This window comes from Mesoplodon mirus (assembly GCF_964341445.2).
Source record: "Mesoplodon mirus genome assembly, chromosome: 13".
In the NCBI taxonomy this organism is placed as follows: domain Eukaryota; kingdom Metazoa; phylum Chordata; class Mammalia; order Artiodactyla; family Ziphiidae; genus Mesoplodon; species Mesoplodon mirus.
In genome coordinates, this window is record NC_138989.1 from 16,187,963 (window position 1) to 16,204,992 (window position 17,030).

Genomic DNA, 17,030 nt, shown 5'->3' on the forward strand with positions numbered 1-17,030 from the left:
GTGGAAGCTCTCTGAAGGCCATAGTTCAGGGGGTTTTATGGAGGTTCCATTACACAGGCATGGTTGATTAAATCATTGGGGCCATTTGTGGTTAACTCAATCTCCAGCCCCTCTCCCTTTGGGAGGTGGGCATAAGGTGAGACTAAAAATTCCAACGCTCTAATCACATGGTTGATTCATCTGGTAACCAGCCCTCACCCTCAAGCTATCTAGGAACCCACCAAGAGTCACCTCATTAGTATAAACTCAAGCATGGTTGAAAGGAGCTTATAATGAGTAACAAAAAATTCTTCTCACCACTAACGCTCAGGGAATTTTCCAACGGTTTTAGAAGCTCTTAGGCCAGGAACTAGGACAAGTCCAAACATTTATTTCTTGTTATATCGCCATATCACAGGGACTGAGCCCATACACCTTTGGAGTCAGGTGCTAACTCCAGATGGCTAGCATCAGAATTGAATAAGCACACCCAGCTGGGGGTGAAACAGAACAGTTAAGGTGTAAGACCACCCAACTGCCACGGTGAGAGTCCACAGAGTCTTTTGGGGTCACAGCAATTAATTACGTGTGGTCTCCAACTGCAGTGAATTCAGGTTATTTGTAAACAGGTTTCTGAACTTTGAAACAGATTTTCCCATAGCAGCAGTGTTACAGTGGTGGTTCCAGTCTCAAACTGATCCACAAAATGTTATTCAGTTTATGACAAAAGTTTCCCCCAATTCTGTGAACTAAATAGAATCCTTTCAACAAAAATCCATTTTCACTAATCAGCCAGAATTGGGTTTTTGCCTTGTAATTAATAATCTTGTCTGATAGAGAAAGCATTCTGAGAACATGTATCTCCTTTCCTCCCCAGCCCCGCCCCACAGCAACAGAAAAGGAATCATTTTTCCCCTCCTTGAAACTGTTATTCTTTTTTTTTTTTTTTTTTTTGCAGTACGCGGGCCTCTCACTGTTGTGGCCTCTCCCGTTGCGGAGCACAGGCTCCAGACGTGCAGGCTCAGCGGCCATGGCTCATGGGCCCAGCTGCTCCGCAGCATGTGGGATCTTCCTGGACCGGGACATGAACCCGTGTCCCCTGCATCGGCAGGCGGACTCTCAACCACTGCGCCACCAGGGAAGCCCAAAACTGTTATTCTTTTTAACCAAGAAACTTGACCAACAAACTTCTAGGAAACCAACTTACGTATATGAATCCTCATGCTGTGTAATTACAAAGATGGCTATAACTGTTCTCAGGAATAGAAAACGGATGGGCTTCCCTGGCTGTCCAGTGGTTAAGGCTTTGTGCTTTCACATCAGGGGGCATGGGTTCGATCCTTGGTTGGGGAAATAAGATCCCGCATGCTGCGCTGAGCAAAAAAAAAAAAAAAGAATGAAAATAGCAACAAATGGTCCCTCAAAAGGAGACCAGTTAAATTATACTTCAATGGAACTATACAAAAAGTAAAAAGAAGTAAATATGAAAAGATACGGGAAATACATTGTTTTATGAAGAAGAAAGTTGAGAAGTGAAATATGTTTAATAGTATTCTCTAATAATATACGTTAGAATAGGCTTCGAAATAAACTGGAGGAATAATCCATTTCCAGTGGTGGCCTCTGAAATGTTGGGTTTATAAGGACTTAGAATTACTTCTTACAAGTGGGTTATTTTTGTAATCAGAAAGAAAAAAAAAAAGAATCCATATTTCTCCCTCTGCTCCTGACCTGCACACAATGTACTGATGACTCATAGTCAGATTTTTATACTTGCTGAATGCTTTGTATGCCTTATTAGTTGAGTGATCTATAGCATAATACATTTTTTATTTTTTATCCTATTTTTTTATTTTATTGAAGCATAATTTACAAACAAAGCAGCTCTTTTAAGTGCACACTACAATTTTGACATTTGTAATTATGACTACAATCAAGATACAGAGAGTTTCAATCATTCTTTTCTCAATCCACACCCTCACCCAACTATTGGCAGCCCATATTATGCTTTATATACTGCAGAGTGAAATTTCATATAAGTGGAATCATAGAGTATGTCCACTTCTGTGGACGGCTTCTTTCACTCAGCATAATGTTTTGAACTGTTTTTTTTGCTTGTTTGTTTGTTTTTAATTTATTTTTGGCTTCGTTGCTGCGCACAGGCTTTCTCTAGTTGTGGTGAGCGGGGGCTACTCTTCGTCGCGATGCAGGGGCTTCTCACTGCGACGTCTTCTCTTTTTGCGGAGCACAGGCTCTAGGAGCCCGGGCTTCAGTAGTTGCAGCACACAGGCTCAGTAGCTGTGGCTCACGGACTCTAGAGCGCAGGCTCAGTAGTTGTGGTACACAGGCTTAGTTGCTCTGAGGCATGTGGGATCTTCCCGGACCAGGGCTCGAACCTGTGTCCCCTGTGTTGGCAGGTGGATTATTAACCACTGGGCCACCAGGGAAGTCCCAGCATAATGTTTTTGAAGTTCACCTATGCTACTGATCATATCAATAACATATTCCATTTTATTGTCTAGTAGCTTTCCAGCATATGAATATACCACAATTTGTGTTGATAGAATTGATTCCTGTTTTTAGCTAATACAGATAAAACTGCCGTGAACATTTTGTACAAGCCTTTGGGGAGGACATATGTTTTTATTTCTCTTGGATTAACACTTAGGAGTGGAATTGCTGGACCACATGGTAAGCCTATGTTTTAATTTTATAAGAAACTGCCAAACTGTTTTCCCAAAGTGATTGTACCATTTAAGATTCCCACCAGCAGTGTATGAGAGTTCCACTTGTTCCACATACGTGCCAACTTGGTATAAATATATTTTGAATAAATAAACGAAAGAATAGCGCTCCTATCTCCTGGGAACAACTAGCTTTCTTCCCCTGCATGGGTGACCCAAAAGTTCCTCTGAATTCAGAATTTACAGTGGGAGGCATCATCCAGGGTAGCAAAGAATAAATTAGAAATAATGACAAGCTCAAAAGTTCACTTAACTCCCTGGGTTGCCTTGCTTTTACTGGTCTGTACCCAGCAGCAGAAATTTTTAAAAGTTTGTCAAACATTTTATTTCTGACCGAAAGAGGCAGGCAGTGTGTGGTGATTACAGCAGCAGCAGAAAGGATTTAGGTGAGACTTTTTACTAGGAGACAAATCTGTAGAAGAGGATTAGATGCAGTTCCCCTTAGACAGTGTTTCTCCAACTATAGTTTAAGAAACATCCACCTACCTCCCACCCACTTGCACCAGAATCATTTGAGGGCTTGTTAAAAAATTTAAATGTCTGATCCCAGACTACCCCTCGTCTCTCATACCTGCAAACACAACCTGGATTTACAGAATCTGAACTTGGGGGAGCATGGCCTGAACTTTTCCCTTCTTGGCTCAGGCAGATTCAGCATTGACTGGAGTGGAATTTTGATAAAGCCCTCAGGATAGGTGTTGCCTTACTCTTCCCTGCTCTGCCAAAGTCAAGTCCCAGCCCGGATGGGGAGGGCGATCCCTCTCTTCTAGCTAAAGCCATCACTACCCAGTCTGAGAAGCCAGAATGCACTTCCTCCTCCCCAACAATTCCCTGAAGCCTCAGTTCACACACAAACATGACCCCCATCCTCTGCTCCTCTCAGCCTCAGCCCCTGCTCAAGGTTAGGGGTTTTCCTAACTGAATGAGGCTTTTCCTTGTGTCTCTAGCCAACACCGTCTCTCTTCCCTTTCTCCCCCCTGTACTTCCCAGCAGCTCTCTAGAGTCACATATTCCTGGCCTGGTGCCTCGCACAGACTCTGACACATAGAAGGCACTCAATTCATACTTGCAGAATTACATCAAGGTGTTCCTGATGGTCATCTCTGTTTTGTAGTGGTTGATGGTTTTCTTTATGGGCTGCTTCATATGAAAATATTAAAAGGTAGGTTTGTTTTCGTTTGGCCACAATCAAATTTGTTTTCATTGAATTGAATTCCGTTTTATTCTCAGGCATCCTATTTTACTTCCCTCAGTTCTTCCCCAGCTCCATCCATTTTCAGGTCCCTGGTCCCACTTGCCTGCATGCTTAATCTTTCTGGCACTTTTTCAGATACAGTGAAGGGAAACTCTGTCAGTGAGCATATACCTTCTTCCTCTCCACCCATCTTCTTGACTACCTCTGGAGGAAGGGACTAATATAGTTTTTTTTTTAAATTGGAGTGTAGTTGATTTATAACGTTGTGCCAATCTCTGCTGTATAGTAGAGTGACTCAGTTATACACATATATGTACTTTTTTTTTTTTTTTTGGCCGCACCGCATGGCATGCAGGATATCAGTTCCCTGACTGGATCGAACTCATGCCCTCTGCAGTGGGAGTGTGCATTCTCAACCACTGGCCTGCAAGGGAAGTCCCTATACATTCTTTTTTTAATATTCTTTTCCATTATGGTTTATTCCATGAGATTGGATATCATTCCCTGTGCTATACAGTAGGACCTTGTTGTTTACGGGACTAATATAGTTTTTTTTTTTTTAGCTGCATTGGGTCTTCGTTGCTGTGCACAGGCTTTCTCTAGTTGCGACGAGCGGTGGTGTCTCTTCTTGTGGAGCACGGGCTCTAGGAGCGTGGGCTTCAGTAGTTGTGGCACACAGGCTCAGTAGTTGTGGCATGCCGGCTCAGTAGTTGTGGCTTGTGAGCTCTAGAGCACAGGCTCAGTAGTTGTGGCACATGGGCTTAGTTGCTCCGCGGCGTGTGGGATCTTCCCAGACCAGGGCTGGGGATTCTTAACCACTGCGCCACCAGGGAAGCCCCAGGACTCATATAGTTTTGATTTGTTTTGGTTTGTATTGGGGTATATGACACAAAATAAAGTGCAGAAATCTTAAGGGTATAGGGCAATGAATTTTTCATAACAGCTTTGTTGAGATATAATTCACGTATCATACAGTTCACCCAGTTAAACTCTTTAGTGGTGCTTAGTATATTCAGAGTTGTGCAACTGTCTAATTTTAGGATATTTTTGCCACCCCCAAAAGAACCTTTGAGCTCATGAGTAGTCACTCCCTATTTCTCCCTCATCTCCACTCTAGGCCTGGCAACCACTATTCTACTCTCTGTCTCCATGGATTTGCCCATGATGGACATTCATATGAATGGAGTCAGACAATATGTACTTTAAAAAAAATATATATATATATATATTTATTTACTTATTTGGCTGCATTGGGTCTTAGTTGTGGCATGTGGGATCTAGTTCCCTGACCAGGCTTCAAATCCTGGACCCCTGCATTGGGAGTGCAGAGTCTTAAGTCACTGGACCATCAGGGAAGCCCAATACGTACATTTTTGTGACTGGCTTCTTTCACTTAGCATGATGTTTTTAAGGTTTATTCACGTTGTAGCATGGATCAATACTTCATTTCTCTTTTACTGCCGAATGATATTCTTTTATGATGGATATACCACATTCTGTTTTTCCAGGCATCAGTTGATGGACATTTGGGTTTGTTATGAGCTGAAATGCATCCGTCAAAAATTCATATGTTGAAAGCACAGGAAACTAAACTCAATATCTTGTAATAACGTATAATTGAAAAGAATCTAAAAAAGAATACATATATATATATATAACTGAATCACTTTGCTGTACACCTGAAACTAACACAACATTGTAAGTCATCTATGTTTCAATAAAATCTTTTTAAAAATTTATACGTTGAAGTCCTGATTCCAAGTACCTAAGAATGTGATGTATTTGGAGACAGGGTCTTTAAAGAGGTAATTAAGTAAAATGAGGTAATTAAGTAAAATGAGTCATATTGGGCTCTAATCCGATATGACTGTTTTCCTTAGAACAAGAGGAAATTAGGACACAGACACACAGAGAGAAGACTATGTTAAGATACAGGCCAGTGAGAAAGGCCAAAGAGAGAGGCCTCAGAAGAAATCAACTCTGTTGACACTTTGTATCTCTGACTTCTAGCCTCCAGAATTGTGAGAAAATAAGTTTATATTTTTTAAGGCACCTAGTCTGTGATATTTCTTTATAGCAGCCCTGGCAAACTAATAAAGTGTTGTTTCCACCTTTTGGCTACTATGATTAATGCTGCTACGAACATTTGTATGCAGGTTTTTGTGTAGACATATGTTCTCATTTTGCTAGGAGAAATTCCACCTAGGATGGGAGTTTGCACAATGAATTTTTACATATGTATACATGCATGTGACCACCACCCAGATCAAGAAATAGAATATTTCCAGCACCAGTAAGTTCCTTTAGGCTCCTTCCCTGTATGACCCTATTCTCTATTCCTACAAGATAACCAGTCTTCTGACTTCTATCATTTAAGAATAAGTTTTGTGTTCTCACCGCAAAAAGGAAATAATTGTGTGAGGTGATAGAGGTGTTAGCAAATGCTGAGGTAGTAATCATATTGCAATATATGAATGTATCAGATCAAATCAACATGTTGTACACCTTAAATTTACTCAATAATTTATGTCAATTATATCTCAAATAAACAAATAAATAAATAAGAATAAGTTTTGCCTGTTCCTGAACATCCTGTAAATAGAATAATACATTATGGGGACTTCCCCTGGCGGTCCAGTGGTTAAGACTGTGCTCCCAATGCAGGGGCCATGGGTTCAATCCCTGGTCATCCTTGGTCAGGGAACTAAGATCCCACATGCCACATGGCACAGCCAAAAAAAAAAAAAAAAAAAAAACCAGAATAATACATTATATAGTCATTTGTATCTGACTTATTTCATGCAATATTTGATTCTTATATTCACTCATGTTCTTGCATATAGCCTTAGTTTGTTCATTTTCATTTCTATATAGTATTCCAAATAAATTGTGAGCATATCACAATTTATTAACCCTTTCTGCAGTGATGAACATTTGGCCTGTTTCTGTTTCACCCAAGAATGAATATTCTAGTTCTTGGTTAGATATGACATTCATTTCTGTTAGATATACCCCCAAGAGTGGAATTGCTGGGCAGGGCTGTAGGGTATGCATTTATTTAGTTTTTGGTTATTAAAAGTTCCAGCCATCCATGTATTCATAAATATCTCCAGCTCTCATGAGTTGGTGATTCTCAAGTATTTAATAGTTAGCCCTTGCTTTTTTCTTCCACTAGCCTATTAATTTCCACCTATGAGTTTTGGGTTCTATCTTCTATTTCTCAATGACCCCAGGGGTTGATCCATTAGCTGGTCCCCTTATGATGACCCAGAGGGCCTTTGACAAGCTAGGAAGGGGAAATAAGGCCTCTGCCAGGGAGTAAAGGAGAGGTTGCTACTAGCAACAACTTTGTTTTTTTTTTTTCTTTTGGCTGTGCTGCGCAGCTTGTGGGATCTTAGTTCCCCGTCCAGGGCTTGAACCCCCAGCCCTTGGCAGCAAAAGCCCAGAGTCCTAACCACTGGACCACCAGGGAATTCCTGGGAGGTTGCTATTAGGTTGTCAACCCAGTGTCTGCTATAGGAAAGGCACTCATCATACACACTAACCCTGTTGATGGAGGTAGAACTTTCAGGGCAGTCCTTAAAAAATCCATTTTGTTTGATATTTTGCACACAGTCACAAGTATATTCATCTATTACTGGCGAAATACTTGTGAAACCACTGCTAGAAAACAGTTTCCTAGTCGAGGTGCCAGGCCCTGAAACATGCTATGTGTATGTCCTCAGGCTCTGTAATGTTTACATTATTTTGTCAATTCTGAAGCAGGAGGCTAGGAAACCAGCTGACTTCTGGGGGCTCATACATATTCATAAGGAGAATGGAGATTGGACCTGAGTCCCCAGAGCATGCTGGGAAATTTTCCAGACCTCCTGGTTACTAGGCAGAATTCCCAGGAGCTGCTGCTCTCTGCCTCCTTGCTTCCTCATCCCTCAGATGCTTGCACAGGGCCCTTCTGGTTCCAGAAGAGAATTATTAGGCTTACTTGCATCACAGTCTGATTATCCAGAAAAGCTCTTAGCTCTCTTACCCCATGCTGCCTAAGAAACTACTTTCCATTTCCCAGGGGGAAGAACCTTAATGCATAATCACTGTTTTTCAAAGGGTGGTTTGATGGCTGGCAGAATTAGCGTCATTGGGGGAGAGGGGGAAATGCTTGTTAAAATGCAGATTTTCAGGTCCACTTCACACCTACTGGATAAATGGGTAAATATTTTTGTGGCAGGGTCCCAGAATGTTCACTTTAGAAGTTTGGGGGTGATTTTTGTGCTCAATGAACTTGGAGAACCCTCTGGCTTAAGTGATCAATTAAAGGAAAATTAACAACATACACACATTCTTGAAACTATATCCAGTCCCAACCACCTTCTCCCCACAAACTGAATATCTTGCAGTTCTACCCACCTACTCCGTCCCTGCCAGCACTTCAAAAACACTGTTTCTTTCTGCTACAACCTGTCAGACTTCCCTCATCCTTTAAGGCTTGGCTTTGATTTCACATATTCCAAGAAGCCTTCTAAGAACTCTGGGTAAGGTTCCCCTCCTCTTGCCACCACTGCCTCCTGTGATTACCTAATCAGAGCCCCTAGAAAGCTACAGTATTGTTGCCTGAGGAGGTGCCTGTCTGTCCCATTAAACTGAACCAGCTCCTCTAAGGCTGGGCTGACATTTTTTTTTTTTTTTTTTTTTTTTTACGGTACGCGGGCCTCTCACTGTTGTGGCCTCTCCCGCTGCGGAGCACAGGCTCCGGATGCACAGGCTCCGGATGCACAGGCTCAGCGGCCATGGCTCACGGGCCCAGCCGCTCCGCGGCAATGTGGGATCTTCCCAGACCGGGGCACGAACCCGTGTCCCCTGCATCGGCAGGTGGACTCAACCACTGCGCCACCAGGGAGGCCCTCGGGTTTTTTGTTTTTTAAGAGGTATCCTGTTGCTCCATTTACTGGGGAGCGGGGGAGGGGGGATTTCTTTCTTCCATTGAATTGCACTTGGGCCTTTGTCATAAATCCAAGGATGTGTAGGAGGCTGTATCTGGACTCTCTGTCCTACTAATCTATTTGTCTATCTTAGACCAATACCACACTGTCTTAATGACTGCAGCTTTATGGTACGTCTTGAAATCTGGTAATGTAAGTCCTCCTACTCTGTTCCTCTTTTTTGGAGATTTATCTTGACTATTACAGGTCATTTGCATATAAATTTTAGAATCAGTTTGTGAACTTCTTAATCAGTTTGTGGGTTTTAATCTCTTATCTTTTATGCTTTATCTTAACCAGAGGGCTGACCACAAAGCAACACTACTTCCTAGAAGCTCCATCTTTCTAAATCAAAGACCACCTTCTTGGCATCCAGCAGCCAAATACAGCCAACAAGGCTCTCCCCAGAGTTCAGCAACTCAGAGGCTTTATAGAGAAAGTTGACTCAGAACACAGACTCCAGCCAGCTCTGCAGATTCTTTATTTGTGGCCCCCAGCTTTGACCTGCCCTTGAAAGGAGACTGCAAATTGTTCCATGACTAGACAGAAATGCATATGGAATTTATTATATGATAAAGATGGCATTGTGTGCTTTGTGAAAAAGATGGATTATTCAATAAATATGGTTTGAAGCAACGGGAAAAGATAAAATTGGAACCCTACCTCATTATTCACACTGAATAAAATTCCAAACAGATGAAAGATATAAATGTTAAAAATGAAACCACAAAAATACTAGAATTCGGGGACTTCCCTGGTGGTGCAGTGGTTAAGAATCCACCTGCCAATTCAGGGGCACGGGTTCGATCCCTGGTCCGGGAAGATTCCACATGCAGTGGAGCAACTAGGCCTGTGCTCCACAGCTACTGAGCCTGTGCTCTAGAGCCCACGAGCCACAACTACTGAGCCCACGTGCCACAACTACTGAAGCCCACATGACTAGAGCCTGTGCTCTGCAACAAGAGAAGCCACGGCAATGAGAAGCCTGTACACCGCAACGTAGAGTAGCCCCTGCTTGACACAACTAGAGAAAGCCTGCATGCAGCAATGAAGACCCAACGCAGCCAATAAATAAATTAAAAAGTAATTTAAAAAAATAATAGAATTCGTAAAGTAATTTAAAAACAATATTGGGGTAGGAAAAGCCTGCAAAAAATAAAACATTTCCTCATTGCAAACCCTGCCCCCATATCCCAAAAGTCAAAAGGCAAACAATACACTGGAAAAAAATATTTGAAACACCTATTTATGGCATAAGGCTAATTACCTTAGTATATAAAGGGTGACTATAAATTGATAAGAAAAGTCTGACAAACTGAAAAAAAAAAGGCCAAAGGACATGACCAGATTGATAAAAGTAAATGAATTACAAATTGATCTTTAATAGATTAAAATATGTGAGGTATCATTCATAACCTGAGAAACATGAATTAGAATTATACTGAGATGTCATTTTTCACTATGAGATTGTCAAAGATAAAAGATAAAACTTTGAGAGCACACTGTGTTGGCAAGGGAAACTGGAGTTTTCACACACTGGTTGTGAGAATGCAAATTGATACAACCTTTGTGAAGTGAAATTAGAGAATATTTACCCAATATTAGGTTAAAAAAAACAACTTTTCTATAAATAGTATGATAACATTTATGGAAATTTTAAAGGAAACAAAACTATCATATACTGTTTATGGATACATACACATGCAATAAAAATATTAAAACATAGAAGGAAGGACACTGGCTAATAGCAGAATACTAGTTATTTCTGGAGAGGCAGGGAGGTGAGGAGATGCAGAAATGTACCTGCAGTATCAAGTCTATGCTTATAAAATGTAACATTTGTTAGACCTGTGTGGTATGCATACATGGTTATTATTCTATTTACTTTTACAGATTTTGAAACCTTGCATAATTTTTTATTGTACTTTTTTTTTTTTTTGGCTGTGCTGGGTCTTCATTGCGGAGTGCAGGCTGTTTGTTGTGGGCTTCTCTCTAGTTGTGGTGCGTGGGCTTCTCTAGTTGTGGCTCTTGGGCTCCAGAGTGCACGGGCTCAGTAGTTGAGGCACGCGGGCTTTTCTCTAATTGCAGCATGCAGGTTTAGTTGCCCCGCGGCACATGGGATCTTAGTTGCCCAATCAGGGATCGAACCCTCGTCCCCTGCATCGGCAGGCGGGCTCTCAACCACCAGGGAAGGCCTGGAAGGCAGATTCTTAACCACTGGACCACCAGGTCCACATATATAATATTTGCTACGTTTTATTTTTTTTATTTTTTATTTTTTTTGCGGTATGCGGGCCTCTTACTGTTGTGGCCTCTCCCGTTGCAGAGCACAGGCTCCGGACGCGCAGGCCCAGCAGCCATGGCCCACGGGCCCAGCCGCTCCGCGGCATGTGGGATCCTCCTGGACCGGGGCACAAACCCGCGCCCCCTGCATCGGCAGGCGGACTCTCAACCACTGCGCCACCAGGGAAGCCCGCAACGTTTTATTTTTAAAAAAAACAATTAAAATGAGATCCTTCTGGTGCAAAAGTGGCCTAGGCAATTTAGCACTCATATGCCACCTGGTGGACAGACTTGGGTAAAATGCCTTCCTTGGTGTTCTGAAGCATCAGGAGGTGATTTCTGCAGTTTTAACAGAAGGGAGTAATAATACTAATATTAAAGATAATAGTAGTACATGACTGTCGTTGAATGCTTTCTTCCTGCCTGTTTCTTTACATGGACATTTATTCTTCCCCTCAACCCTATGAAGTAGGTCCTTTTATTATCATAATTTTACAAATGCAGAAACTGAGGCTCAGAAATGTTCAGTCACTTGCTTAGGATCACACAGCTGATAAATGTCAGAGCCCAGATTTGGACCGAAGTCTGTTTGATTTCAAAGCCAGAGTTGCTGTTTATTCTATTGTCAAAAGTGCAGGAAATCTGGACTTCCCCGGTGGTCTAGTGGTTAAGACTCGGCACTTCTGCTGCAGGGGGCATGGTTCCATCCCTGGTCAGGTAAGTTACACACACACACACACACATACACAAAAGTGCAGGAAATCAACCATGAAAACTATGAAATATGTCACTGTTCTGTTTGTTCTGTGGAGGATTAGGTATTGGATCAAGGTGGAAAAAAAAAGAATAACAAAGAAAAACTGGAAAAGTCACCTAGTGGAGATACCCACAACCACCATATCCAAGTAATGCAATCTCCTGCCCTGTGTCCCCCAGCTACTGGGACAATGCACCTGTGTGCCTAAGCTGCTCTTGAGCAAGAGAGTTTCTCACCAGAGCAAATCTGCCACCACATAGGACAAGAATGAAGGGCTTAGTCCCCTGTTCTAAGTCAATGAAATGGAAACCACCATATAATGAACATCTGTTGTATACCAAGCATTTTTCCATAATGTTAGCTCTAATGTACAGTAAGAAAGATAGGTTCTTGGCTTCTTTGGGAGGTCCTCTCATTTGTTACCTGAAATGATTCAGGCCAAAGGGTGTGGAAGCTGCCTCCCAGGGAGCAGGTAAGGACAGGCCCAGAGCCAAGTGACTGCTTCAGCCTTAGTTTCTGAGGACAAGGGGTAAGAATAAGAAAAGAGAAAGGCCCATTTATTTTGCTTGAATGCCAAACAGGCTTTCACGTTGGAGGGAAACATATTCCACCCAGAACGGTGACTCAAGGATCTAGAGGTCTCTGTTAGGTAGGTCCATAAGGCTCTGGCCCTGCCAAGTTCAGGGAACAGGGTGAGAAGTGTCGGCATTCCTCCGGGGCCAGGCCAACAAAAGTAACCTAAGAACATAGCTGAGTAACCACAGTCCTGGCCAGGAGCCTCATATGTGCCCCCTTTAAGGTGCTGTATTTTTCCATTCTGGGAAATTCTTGAAACTCAGGTAACTCACCGGTTCTTTTGCTTGTGCCGTAGATGAACCCCATGTCTCCTCCCACCTCTCCGTTTTCGAAGCCCAGCCTCAGCCGGGTCCTATGGCCGCATCACCTCAGAGCAAGCCTGGGGTCAGCTTACTGGAGGCTCCTGACCTTCATTCTTTTTTTTTTTTTTAAGATATGTAAGATACATTTATATAATAAGTGTAATGAAGAACATACTACAGATAATGGGATACAGTAATGGGGGTGGGGAGGTGGGGTGGACTGGGGGTGGCACTTTAGACTTGATCAGTATACACAGCCTTGGGAGGAGGTTGACTTTTTTTTCTTTTTAATTTATTTTTGGCTACGTTGCTGACCTTCATTCTTTTTGGTTAGCGTGATTTTGGGAGCATGGAGTTCTCCCTGGGATAGGGCTTCCAGATTTAACAAATAAATATACAGAAAACCTGTGCACCTGAATCTAGTATAATATTGTAAATCAACCATGCCTCAATTAAAAAAATATAGGACACCTGGTTAAATGTGAATTTCAGATAAACAGTGAATATCGTTTTAGTGTAAGTATGCCCCAAATATTGCATCATATTTTATCTGACGACTCTACCCTGTGGGTATTTATTTATTTATCACCCTGGGAGTATTTATTTATTTGTTTAATTTTTATTGGAGTATTGTTGCTTTACAATGTTGTGTTAGTTTCTACTGTACAGCAAAGTGAATCAGCTGTACGTATACATATATCCCCTCTTTTTTGGATTTCCGTCCCATCTAGGTCACCACAGAGCATTGAATAGAGTTTCCTGTGCTATACAGTAGGTTCTCATTAGTTATCTATTTTATGCATAGTATCAATAGTGTGTATGTGTCAATCCTAATTACCCTGGGAGTATTTAGATGGCTTCCATTATTCTAGAGCAGGGGTTGGCAAATTTTTTCTGCAAGGGGTAGGGTAGAAAATATTTTAACCTTCTGGGCAATATGGTCTCTGGCAACTACTCAGTTCTGCTGTTGCAGCACCAAAGCAGACACACACAATGCATAAATGAATGGGCATAGTTGTGTTCTATAAAGTTTTACTTATGGACACTGACCTCTGAACTTTATGTAACTTTCACGTGCTGTGAAATATTATTCTTCTTTTGATTATTTTTCCCCAACTGTTTAATAATGTAAAAATCATTCTTGGCTCACGGGCTGTACAAAAACAGTAGTAAGCTAGATTTGGCCTGTGGGTCATAATTTGCCCACTTCTGACCTAAAGCAGAAGAATGAAACTTTTGTCTGAATTCAGATCACAAGAGGATTTGTAAAGACACAGATTGCTGGGCCCCACTCCCAGAGTGTTTGATTCAGTAGGTCTGGGGTAGTGCCTAATAATCTGTGGTTCTAATAAGTTCCCAGGTGATGCTGATGTTGCTGATCAGGGACCGTGCTTTGAGAACCACTGATCTGGGAAGGAACTTCCCCCAATGCCAAGCTCTCTATCTGGGGTATTTTAAAACCTCCCCAGCCTTAGGAAGGATTTTCCATGATGATCACAGATTATAGCTTCATTGGAAGGACCCCCCCCATCCCCCAACCATCCCCATTCTCGATGAGAATTTCTCTGTGCACTTTGCTTCCAGGATTTTCTGTTTCAGCTAGCCTCAGGACAGAATTGGGATGAGAATTTCCAGTGCATCTGGTTTAAAAAAAAAAAAAAAAGCCCTCCCCCAGGTAATTAAAAAATGCATTTAGGGCTTCCCTGGTGGCGCAGTGGTTGAGGGTCTGCCTGCCGATGCAGGGGACACGGGTTCGTGCCGCGGTCTGGGAGGATCCCACATGCCGCAGAGCAGCTGGGCCCGTGAGTCATGGCCGCTGGGCCTGCGCGTCCGGAGCCTGTGCTCTGCAACGGGAGAGGCCACAACAGTGAGAAGCCTGCGTACCGCTAAAAAAAAAAAAAAAAAAAAAAAAAGCATTTAAAAATCTTTTATTTTGAATAATTTTAGGCTTAAAGAAAAGTTGTAAAGAGGGTAGAGAAAGTTTTCATATACTCCTTAACCAGTTTCCCTTAACGTTAACATCTTATATTACCATGGTACAGTCATCAAAGTAAGAAACCAACATTAGCACAATATTATCAACTAAACTCTAGACTTTATTTGAATTTCAACTGTTTTTCCACTGATGCCCTTTTTTTCTGTCCCAGGATACCAACCAAGATATCACATTACATTTAGTTGTCATGTCTCCTTAGACATCCCTGGTCTGTAACAGTTTCTCATTGTTTATTTTTCATGACCTTGACAGTCTTGAAGGGTACTGGTCAAAATGTCACTCAATTTGATTTTTTTGATGTTTTCCTTATAACTAGTCTGGGTTTATGGGTTTTCCAGAAAAAATACTACAAAAGTGAAGTTCCCTTATCATCACCTCAAACTGGGGTACATGATATCAACATGAATTTTCACTGGTAATGTTAACTTTGATCCCTTAGTTAAGGTAGTGTTTATCAGGTTTCTTAGCTGTGAAGTTATTATTTTTCCTTTTCTATACTCAACTCTTTGGAAACTGGTCAATAATTAGAGCCCACACTCAGGAGGGAAGGGAAAAGTTAAGCTTCACTTTCTGGAGCAGGGAGTATCTACACACATTGCTTGGAATTCTATAAGGACAGTGAATCTCTTCTCCTCCATTTATTTATTTGATAACATTTATATCAGCATGGGCTTAGTATGTTTACATATTTTATACTTTAGGTTGTAATCCAATACTGTGTTATTTATTTTCTTGTTCAAATAGTTCTAGTTTTGGCTCTTGGGAGTACTTTCAGGTTGGCTCCTATATCACTTTGACATGTCCCCCCTCCATCCTTTTATATTTTGAGCACTTCCCTTCTTTCTGTCAATACAAGATGCTTCAAGCTTATCTGGTATATTCCTGCCCCAGCCCTTGAATCAGTCATTTCCCCAAGGAGCCCTGTTTTATTTCATTGGAGAGTGGTATTAGAAACCAAGATCTTGGTGTTAGGCATGCTCATTGCTACTAAAATTAAAAAAAAATTATAAACAATTCAAACAGTAAGGAAAAGTTTTAAAAAATTAAGTTAATAGGCCCCTAAATTCCATCATTAAGAGAGGAGGAAGCTTGACATTTGTAAATGTCCTTTTAGATCTCTCTCTAGATATATATGACATCTGTCTTTTTAAAATAAATATTTTATTTAAAAAATTTATTTATTTATTTATTTATTTACTTTTGGCTGTGCTGGGTTTTCATCGCTGTGCGGAGGCTTTCTCTAGTTGTGGCGAGCGGGGGCTGCTCTTCGTTGAGGTGTGCAGGCTTCTCCTTGCGGTGGCTTCTTTTGCTGCAGAGCATGGGCTCTAGGCACGCGGGCTTCAGTAATTGCAGCATGCGGGCTCAGTAGTTGTGGCTTGTGGGCTCTAGAGCACAGGCTCAGTAGCTGTGGCGCACGGGCTTAGTTGCTCCGTGGCATGCGGGATCCTCCCGGACCAGGGCTCAAACCCGTGTCCCCTGTATTGGCAGGCAGATTCTTAACCACTGGACCACCATGGAAATCTAGTCTATGTTAGCTAGATAGCTATCTGTCCACATAATTTTTTTTCATGCCATCCATACTCTTCTACAACCTGCTTTATAAACTCAACATGTCATGGGCATCTTTCCATATCTATAAATGAAGCCCTACTTCATTCATTTTAATGGTTGCCTTTTTCCATTTCATGGTGTATCATAATTTATTTCATCAGTCCCTCTTGATGGATAGTTAGGACCTTAGGATTGTTAGGAAAGAGTCTCTATTTTATATTTTTCTGTGGTCTGCTGATTATCTCCTTGGAATAAAAGGATTTTATTTTGGCTCAAAAGGCTTGACATTGTTTCCCTTTTTTTGTGGGTGCGATTTTTGTAAACAGAAATTTAAAAACCTTTTAGAAATTAAAAATGTAGTGATGCTCATTATAAACAAGTCAAACAGTGCAGCTATGTATGAAGTAAGAGGAGAAAACATCTGCTCTCCTAAGAGGTAACCACTGTAATACTTTTGGTGTTAACTGCTAAGAGTGTGGATTTTGGAGTGAGACCACCACAAATTTCACCAGAGACTACTGTGTGATCTTGGGCAAATGACCTAATATGTCTATGCTTCAAAATTCTCATTTTAAAATGAGGATCACAATGGTACCTATTCCACCAATTTGTGAGAATGAAATAAGATGATGTATGTAAAAGAGCTTAGTACAGTTTCTGCTGAAGCGCGTGCG